The 9474-nt window shown below is 42.6% G+C and overlaps 1 pseudogene; it reads right to left on the reverse strand.

Annotated features, from left to right (window-relative positions):
* Positions 1-2300: 2300 nt before the first annotated feature.
* On the reverse strand, positions 2301-2419 carry LOC142441856 (U2 spliceosomal RNA; annotated as a pseudogene).
* Between the last annotated feature and the right edge of the window lie 7055 nt (positions 2420-9474).

A 9474-nucleotide genomic window follows, 5' to 3' on the forward strand; every position in this document is an offset into this window, starting at 1 on the left:
TGAAATGGTTCATATTAAAGCTTTCATAATACCCTTCAGTTTCTGTGTTAAATTGATGTTTAAATTGGAAAGAAAGCGGGAACCTTGGCAGTTGAGATAATTCACTTCATCTGGTGGCCGGCTATGTTAACAATCACATCATATGCCAGCACTTACCCGAGATGAAAGGCGCCCCCGGGGCACTGAAGCTGCAGTTTAGGAGCGGAGTAAAAATGCAGTTAGACTTCTTTGTTTCATCATTTTAGTCTCTCAAATGGCAAATTATTTTGACCGGAATTCCAAAGTGTTAAAAGAACAATTTAAAGGTTATGTGGTGGCTTAGCTGTGGAAGCTGACTGTGGTTGTTGATCAGTATGCTGGACAGAAAGCGCTGAGCTCCATGTCAGCACCTGATGCCTTTTCTTCCCTGTGTATTGAGGGCCGTGAGGAAATGGTGATATTGTTTGCATATGAATAACATCAAAGTCCTTCACTGGAAGATAAACCTCCATCCTCTGAAATAGAGTGCACAGCCTACCCCTCATGTAGTCAAGGGCCTCCCATTCTCTCCGCGTGCTCGGTCCAACCCCAGAGCCATTTCATCCAGAACAGACAAGTTGATATTCAGCACCGGGCTGCTGGTGCATGACCGCACATTCCATCACTTAGGAGAAAACATTTTCACATCAAATTGGCCTTTCTACATGAAGGCTGTGGAGGCGGTTACCATTTTTGCTTGCTTCTTTTTTTTTTTTTTGAGGGTGCATGTGACATGTGCATGTGACATTTTCTATAGAAGTTCCACATGATGCATGTGGCTTTTATTATTTGTCCCCCAGTTGACAAGAAATTGAGGGGATAACTGCTTCTTCAACTCTGAATGCAGACTTGACTCTTTTCTTTGCTTCTGGTCTTCAATCAATACTGACATGCTGGCCAGACACAATGTAAGAATAATGCATCATGCCACTCGTCTTTTCTGCACATATTGTTCAAGCGGGCCAGGTCGCTCTCCCCAGGAGCCTCACTCCACCTGTCCCAATGGGCAACAAATGCTGCTGCTACTCACAGTGAAATTTCAGCTCAGCAGCCGAATTTTAAGAATTATTTTAAGCCCATCAGCCGCTGAAAATAGGTCCTAGGATGATAAACTCTATGATAGTCCAGAACAGAACAAGTAATTCCAGATGCCTGGGATGTTTAGTCTATTAGTTCATAGGGACATGTAAGAAATAGTCACTTTCCATTAATGTCCACTTTATTGTTGGCTTAGATGCTTAGTGGATGCTGCTGCTAGTCGTTTTCTGTAACAACTTTATTTATAGAGGAAGCCCTTTCTGAAAGGTACGTGGCTAGGACTTCATGTCTGAGCTCATATGTTATGCTGACCAAAAAGGTCTGTCAACATTTAGATCAATGCCATGTGCTCTATTTTTGTTTTCATTACCCTTGGAGTCCCCACCCCCACCCCAGATCATTCGTGTTGCCAACTGTAGTATTAACATCCAGTAACATTTGGGTTAGCCGAATCCCAGCCGCTGTTTTACAAAGAAGCCGAGCATAATGTGGACATGATTGATTTCCAGTTTCTCACTCTGCTTGTTTAAAGACATATCTGTGTACGAAAGCAAAGAAACTACACATTTGTTTTTACACAGCATTGAATGTGCTATTTGTGAAAAGTTGTTCTATAGCCATTGTACTGACAGACTTCTGAGTTTCCTTTGTCTTGCATCCGCTGCACCACTTACTGCTCTTAGATTCTCACAGGGGGACCTGGGCTTTGAAAGTGAAACTTGGTGTGTCAAACTTGTTTGATGGGGAGATTCTGGGTTGTGTCCAAATGGGAGGTTGGAACTGAAAGCACTGACACAAAGGCTTCCAGGCCACGTTAGGAATACTAAGTACTGTCTCCAGAATGCCTAATTAATTTCCAAGACAAATGCTCAGGAAATTACTACAATGTACCTGATTCAGCTCAAATTTTAAACCCAGTGGATTTTTGTAAGAATTAGTATTCAGTTTTAGATGATTCCATTTGAGGTTTCAGTTAAGTCTTTGTATTTCAAATCTCACATTTCTTCTCTGTTTTTCCTAGTCACATGTTGGTCAGCGATCAACAGCTGCCATTGTTCTGTACTAGATTTTCCTCGGAAGAAAAAGCCCTACCATTTATCGCTATTCAGGGAAGGTTGAAAGGCACCATGCATGATTTAATCATCGAGAGGTTTCCATGTAGGGCATTGCTTAAGAGCCTGTTTGTTACTCTTCTAATTATTTTTTCATAAAACCCCTGGGTAATAATTTACACTTTTTTTTTTTTTTGGTGCACCGTTCCTGGAAGTACTGCAATACCAGGTCGATGCGTGGAGTGGACGGAGCAAGCTCCTATTCCAACTCCCTGTTTCAAAAGTCCATTAATTTACACATTTTAAAGAATGCTTCATGTACCAGCTAGGAGCACAGAATTAGGCAAGGACCAAAAAATTTCATTGGTGGAATAGCTTCTTAATGATGTCAGAGTTGGATGAAACTATGTTTGGGATGCCTAGCAAACATCACAGTCATCAATTCCTAAAGTGGCACACACACATACGTGCGCGCACGCACACACACGCACACGCATGCACACAAAGGTTATTTGTGTGGCCTGCAAAAAATTAGAACTATTCAGCTGGTTGAAAAAAGCCCCAAACCCATTGTTTTAATACAGCGTGGGGTAGAACTTCCTTCCGATGTATCTGTCCTCCTCGTGTTTGAATAAAGATTGAACACGGTCATATTTCTGCCCGACACTACTGAGCTCAGACCTTTCCAGGAAATCCAGTGACTAATTTTGGAGCCTAATTTGAATATTACTAGTAACCCCATAGAAAACCACACTGTAAGAATTCTGTCTTAAGCTCACAGGGACGTTTTAAATTATGAACCTCAAAATGTTGTTAGAGAGAGGTAGAACATACACACTTGAGAAAGAAATGAAAAGTGTAAAAAAGATACAGCATGTACATGGATTCAGGGATGGACAGATTATAATGGATAATACTTTCTAAAATATTTTCAAACTTATTATTATAAAAATCTAACGAGTCATTTCCCATTCCTTTATAAAACACTTTTCTACTCTCTGGAAGATCACTCTAAAGTAAGAATTTAAGAATAATCTTATTTCAAAACTAGATGGCAGCCAATGAGGTAGAATGCCACCATTCTTCAGGAGCAGCTGTTTTATTTATCTCACTACTTAAAGTGTTAGATGAGTATTTTTAGAAATTCTTTGGTCAAATAACCTCCATGGTGAGTTAATCATTAAGAAAAGAGGTCATAAATATCTATGCACTTATGTAAATATTAAAATATGCCATGTGCATGAGAGAAAGCAAGAGAGCATTGCTACCAAACCATAGACATCTTTAACAACAACAACAACAACAACAACAAAATCACGTGAGAAGGTATTGTTTCTCAACACGTCTTCCCCGTCTAGTTCTGTATGCTTGAGAAGAAGTGTGTCCTTCTCTCTAACCTTCTTCAAGGACGTCTGTGTTCTTTGATTTGGTTCATGCCACCTCAAAACGATCATTTTGGCCTCCTTGGAGGATGCAAATTACATTCCTCTGATATGTTCTTTGAGTTTGGGGAACAAAAGGAAGCCTGACAGGGTAGATCAAGGGTGTAAGGTGGATGAGGAAAGGTTTTTTCCTTGGTGAAATTCTCACATGACAGCTTTCATGACCCTCACAGAGTGAACAGGTGCATTGTTATGGTGAACATTTTTCCTCCACAAAATTTCTGGCCTTGCCCTCAATAAGGAAGTGCCCACTTACAAAGAAGACTTCTTTCACCAGTCCCCGTGAGAAGCCTTTACCTTCCAAGAAAATCTGTCAAGGTGATCCCTTTGAAATCTTAAAATACATTCACTGTAACTGCTGAGCTCACCTCTCTGTCATGAATTATCTCGATACATCTACAATCTACTGTTTTATATGGTTTATCGTTCCCATAAATATATGGCAAGTTACAATGATTTGGGAGGTTGTCTACTTAAGTTTTGTTTAAAACTCCCCGCCCTTAGAATTTTTTAAATTAAAAGATTATTTTATTGGGGGGCTCTTGCAACTCTTATAACAATCCCTACATCAATTGTATCAAGCACATTTGGACATATGTTGCCATCATTATTTTCTAAACTTGACTTCCTATTGAGCCCTTGGGATCAGCTCCTCGTTTTTTCCCCTCTTTCCCTCCCTCCCTCATAAATCCTTGATAATTTACAAATTAGTATTATTGTTTCACGTCATGCACTGTCTGATGTCTCCCCTCACCCCCTTGTCTATTGTCCATCCTCCTGGGAGGAGGTTATAGGTAGGTCATTATGATAGGTTCTCCCTTTCTCCCTACATTTTCCCCTTACCCTCCTGGTATGGCTACTCTCAATATTGGTCCTGAGGAGTTTATCTGTTTTATATTCCCTGTGTTTCCAGCTGTTATCTGTACCTATGTATGTACTCTCGTCTAGCCAGATTTGTAAGGTAGAATTAGGGTGATGATAGTGGTGGGGAGGAACCATTAAAGAGCCAGAAGAAGGCTGTATATTTCATCGGTGCTACACTGCACCCTGACTGGCCCGTCTTCTCCCTACGGCCCTTCTGTACAGGGATGTCCTATTGCTTGCCCAGGCTGGCATGCTTCTTCCATGTGGGCTTTGTTGTTTCTCAGCTAGATGGCCACTTGTTTATCTTCAAGCCTTTAAGACCCCAGACACTATATCTTTTGATATCTGGGCACCATCAGCTTTCTTCACTACATTTGCTTATGTACCTGCTTTGTCTTAAGTGATCATGTCGGGAAGGTGAGCATCTCAGAGTGCAGGATTATTAGAATAAAGTGTTCTTGTCTTGAGGGAGTAATTGAGTAGAGGTCCAATGTCCATCTGCTTCCTTAATACTAAACCTATAAATATATATACATAGATCTATTTCCCCATCATTGTATATAAATATATTTACATATATACATGCCTCTATTTAGACCTCTATAAATGCCCTTTGTCTTCCTAGTTCTTTCCTGTATTTCCTTTTACTTTCCTCTTGTTCCTCTATCATGTTCAGCTTTTATTTGGGTCTCAGTAATTCCTTTAGGTTACATTCCCCTTGATCAAACCCTACCAGACCTCTTACACCCTCCTAACCATTGATTTTCAGTCACTTGTTGTTCCCTTATCCCTGGGTTTGTTAACACCCACTTCCTTCTCCCTGCCTCCCCGTCTCCCATGTTCTCCAGGAACGCTCTTCCCATTGTTCCCTCTTCCAGCTTGTTTTCCCCCACCTATCCCATCCAGGTAGACACGCAGTGACAACAAAATGCACAAATGCAAGATGGAGCACAACAAAGCAACAATAGAAAATAAAACAACAGGTACAACAACAATAGAAACAAAAAGGCAACAAAAAATAGAAAAAGAAAAAGAAAAGCCTATAAATAGTTCAAGTCTATTTGTTGTCCTTTACGAGTGTTTCCCAGTCGAGTCTCATGGGGTGCCATTCCCTGGCCCCACAATCTGTTGTTGGTGTTCCCTGGGGATTTCATTGCTCTACTCCCCTTGCTGCTTTGCTGCATTCCCCCAGCATCTTGGCCCTGTGTGGTGGGCTCAGGGTGGGCACAATTCCCGCTGTGTGTCTCCAGTGCTGTCCCCCATGGTGCTATGGGTCAGTGAGGAGCGTCGTGTCTCATGGTGGGGCTGGCCCTATGGTCCTCTCTGTGCATTGACTGCTCTAAGCAGGAATATCATCCCCAGGGCTTGGTGGGCCAGGATGTGCTTCACTCTTTTTTCCTCCCCTCTCGTTGGCTCCTGTTTGCTCTGATGAGACACAACCCTCTCCTTGAGCTCTAGCTTCAGTGTTGTCCTCTGAAATGAATTCTTCTGGGGGGAACAGGGGTGCTGTTCACTTAGTTGGTAATAGGGCCGGCTTCTCAGCCTCTTTATTGGTCCTCTGCCTCATGCCAGTGTATTGCATTCTTGTCTGGTCTTGTCTGGTTGTCGGTTAAAGTCGGGTCCCTCTTTCCCTGTGGAGATATGAACAAAACCCTCCCTTTGGGAGGTTAGTGCCCTGTTCCTCTGGGTACGCATGTCTTCCCCCCCGCCCTTTTTTTAGTTGTCTACCCTAAGTATACCTGGGTTTAGTATGACCCCTGCCATATTACCTGGACTTCACTCCAGGAATGTATGTATACAGTAGCTTCTTCCCTATGCCCTTTTAGGTGAATACTATGTTTTTTCTGAAACCTTTTCTCATATGTTCTTTCATTTAAAAAAATCATTTTACTGGGGCTTGTACAATTTTTATCACAATCCATACATTTTTCCATTGTGTCCAGCACATTTACACATCTGTTGCCATCATCATTCTAAAAACATTTGCTTTCTACTTGACATCTTAATATCAGCTCCTCATTTCCCCCTCCCCCCTCACTCATGAACCCTTCATAATTTATAAATTATTATTATTTTGCCATATCTTACACTGTCCAACGTCTCCCTTCACTAACTTTTCTGTTGTCCACCCCTCAGGAGGAGGATATATGTAGATCCTTGTAATCAGTCCCCCCTTTCTACCCCACCTTTCCTCCACCCACCAGATATTGCCACTATCACCACTGGTCCTGAAGGGGTCATCTGTACCTGGATTCCCTGTGTTTCCAGTTCCTATCTGTACCAATGTACATCCTCAGGTCTAGCCAGATTTGTAAGGTAGAATTGGGATCATGATAGTGGGGAGAGGAAGCATTTAAGAACTTGAGGAAAGTTGTATGTTTAATCATTGCTACCCTGCAACCTGACTGGCTCATCTCCTCCCTGTGACCGTTCAGTAAGGGGGTATCCAGTTGCCTACCTATGGGTTTTGGGTCTCCACTCTGCACTCCCCCTCATTTACAATGATATGAATTTTTGTTTTTTGTCCCTTTGTCCCTATCTGGTCCCTTCGACAATTCGTGATCACACAGGCTGGTGTGCTTCTTCCATGTAGGCTTTGTTGCTTCTGAGCAAGATTGCTGCTTGTTTATCTTCAAGCCTTTAAGACCTCAGATGCTATATCTTTTGATATCTGGGCACCATCAGCTTTCTTACCACATTTGCTTATACACACATTTGTCTTCAGTGATCATACAGGGAAGGTGGGCACCTACTGATATGATTTTTTTGTTCTTTGATGTCTGATACCTTGTCCCTTCTATACTTTGTGGTCACATAGGTTGGTGTGCTTCTTCCATGTGAGTTTTGATGCTTCTGAGCTAGATGGCTACTTGTTTACCTGTATGCCTTTAAGACCCCAGATGCTATATCTTTTGATAGCCAGTCACCATCAGCTTTCTTCACCACATTTGCTTATGCACACCTTTGTCTTCAGGTAACATGTCAGGAAGGTGTTCATCATGGAATGCCAATACTAAACCTATAAATATATGCACATAGATCTATTTCCCCACCATCCTATATAAATATGTTTACATGTGTACCTGCCTGTATTTAGACTCTATAAATACCCTTTGCCTTCTAGTTCTTTCCTCTATTTACTTTTACTTTCCTCTTGTCCCACTATCATGCTCAGCCTTCATTTGGGTTTCAGTAATTTCTCTTGGTTACCAGGCTTCTCATACCCTCATCGCCACTAATTTTGGATCATTCTTGCTCCCTTGTCCCTGCATTGGTCAACACCACCTCCTTATCCCAGTCTCCTCCTCTCCCATGTCCCCCAGAACCATCAGTCCTGTTGTTTTCTCCTCCAGACTGTTCATCCAGCCTATCTTATCTAGATAGATCTGTAGAGATAATGGTATGCTTCTAAAAAACAAGGCATAGCAAGACAAGTGACAAAAGAGAACTCCACAATGACAACAAAAAAGAAAACCAATGACCCAGAATAGAATAAATTAATTTAAAAAAAAAGAAAAACTTAAAAAAAATTTTTAAAGGAAGAAAAATCTGTAAATAGATCAAGGTTTGATTTTTGACCTCTTGGCATATCCTCCAGTCAAGTCTGATGGGGTGCCATGCTGTGACCCCCTAATCTATCCTTTGCACTCCCTCAGGAACCCCCTGCCCTGCTCTCCCCGTTACTCTGCCACACGCCTTCAGTGTTTTGCCTAGGGGTCGCGGGGTCAGTCCGGGCAAATCCTGACACCGAGTCTCCAGTGTTATCCCCCAGGGCCATGGGTCAGCCAGGGACGTCGTGTCTCATAGTGGGATCAGCCATAAGGTCCTCTCTGTGCATTGGCTGTTCGGAGCGGGGATATCATCCTCCAGGCCTGGTGGGCCAGGATGTGCTCCACTCTCTTCATCCCCAATCATTTGCTCCTCTGTGCTCTGATCAGACTTGTCCCTCTCCCCTGGCTGCATCTTCAGTGCTGTCCTCTAAAGTAAATTCTTCTGGGGAGGAGGGGCATTTGTCCAAGTAGCTGGTGTGGGGGCTGAGCCCTCAGGCCCCTCCACTGGCTCCCCTCTCCATGCCGGCATGCTGCATTCACATCCCAGAACACTGGATTTAAATCTGGTCCCTCTTTCTTGTGGAGACATCAACAACGCTCTCTCTTTGGGTGGGTCAGTTCCCTATTCCCCCAGCCACACATCTTTACCCACCCCCTTTCCTCCCTCCTGCTCCCCTTTTTAGTTGGCTACCATATGTACTCCTGGATTTGGTTTGGTCCCTGCCATACTATCTGGATCTTATCCCTGGAGTGTTTGTATACAGTAGCTTTTTCCCTATGCTCCTTTTTGTAGTTTTCTTTCCTTTTCTTTTTTATATAAAGCTTACCTCAGCAGACTCATGTTATACTTTTCCTTTTGTGCTTGGCTTACTTCACTTTGCATGATTTCTTCCAGTTCTTCTCATGCAGCTATATGCTTCATGTGTTCATCACTGCTTTTTAGCGATGCATAGTGCTCCAGTGTATGTATGTACCACAGTTTTTTAATCCATTTGTCTGTTGATGGAAATTTGGGTTGTTTCTAACTCCTTGCCATTGTGAATTGGGCCACAATAAACATTGGGACACAGATGTCTGGCCGTGGTTTGTTTCTTGCCTCTTCTGGGTATATGCCCAGTAGGGGGATTGCTGGGTCATATGGTAACTCGATTTCCATCTGTTTGAGAAATCGCCAAATCGGTTTCCATAGTGGCTGTACATACCTGCAGGTCCACCACCAGTGGATGAGAGTTCCTGTCTCCCCACAGCCCCTCCAACACTTGTTGCTTTCTGATTTTTTTACTTGGGCTACCTTTGAGGGTGTCAGGTGGTACCTCATTGTTTTAATTTGCAATTCTCTTATGGCTGAAGATCGGGAACATTTCCTCATATGTTTATTGGTCATTTAGATTTCTGCCCCTGTGAAACTTCTGTTCAGGCCCTTTGCCCACCTTTTAAGTGGGCAATTAGTTTTTTTCTTTTTGGAAGCTAGCAGAGTATTGTAGATTTTAGTAATAAGGCCTTTGTCTG

Source organism: Tenrec ecaudatus, chromosome 2, assembly GCF_050624435.1.
Source record: "Tenrec ecaudatus isolate mTenEca1 chromosome 2, mTenEca1.hap1, whole genome shotgun sequence".
In the NCBI taxonomy this organism is placed as follows: domain Eukaryota; kingdom Metazoa; phylum Chordata; class Mammalia; order Afrosoricida; family Tenrecidae; genus Tenrec; species Tenrec ecaudatus.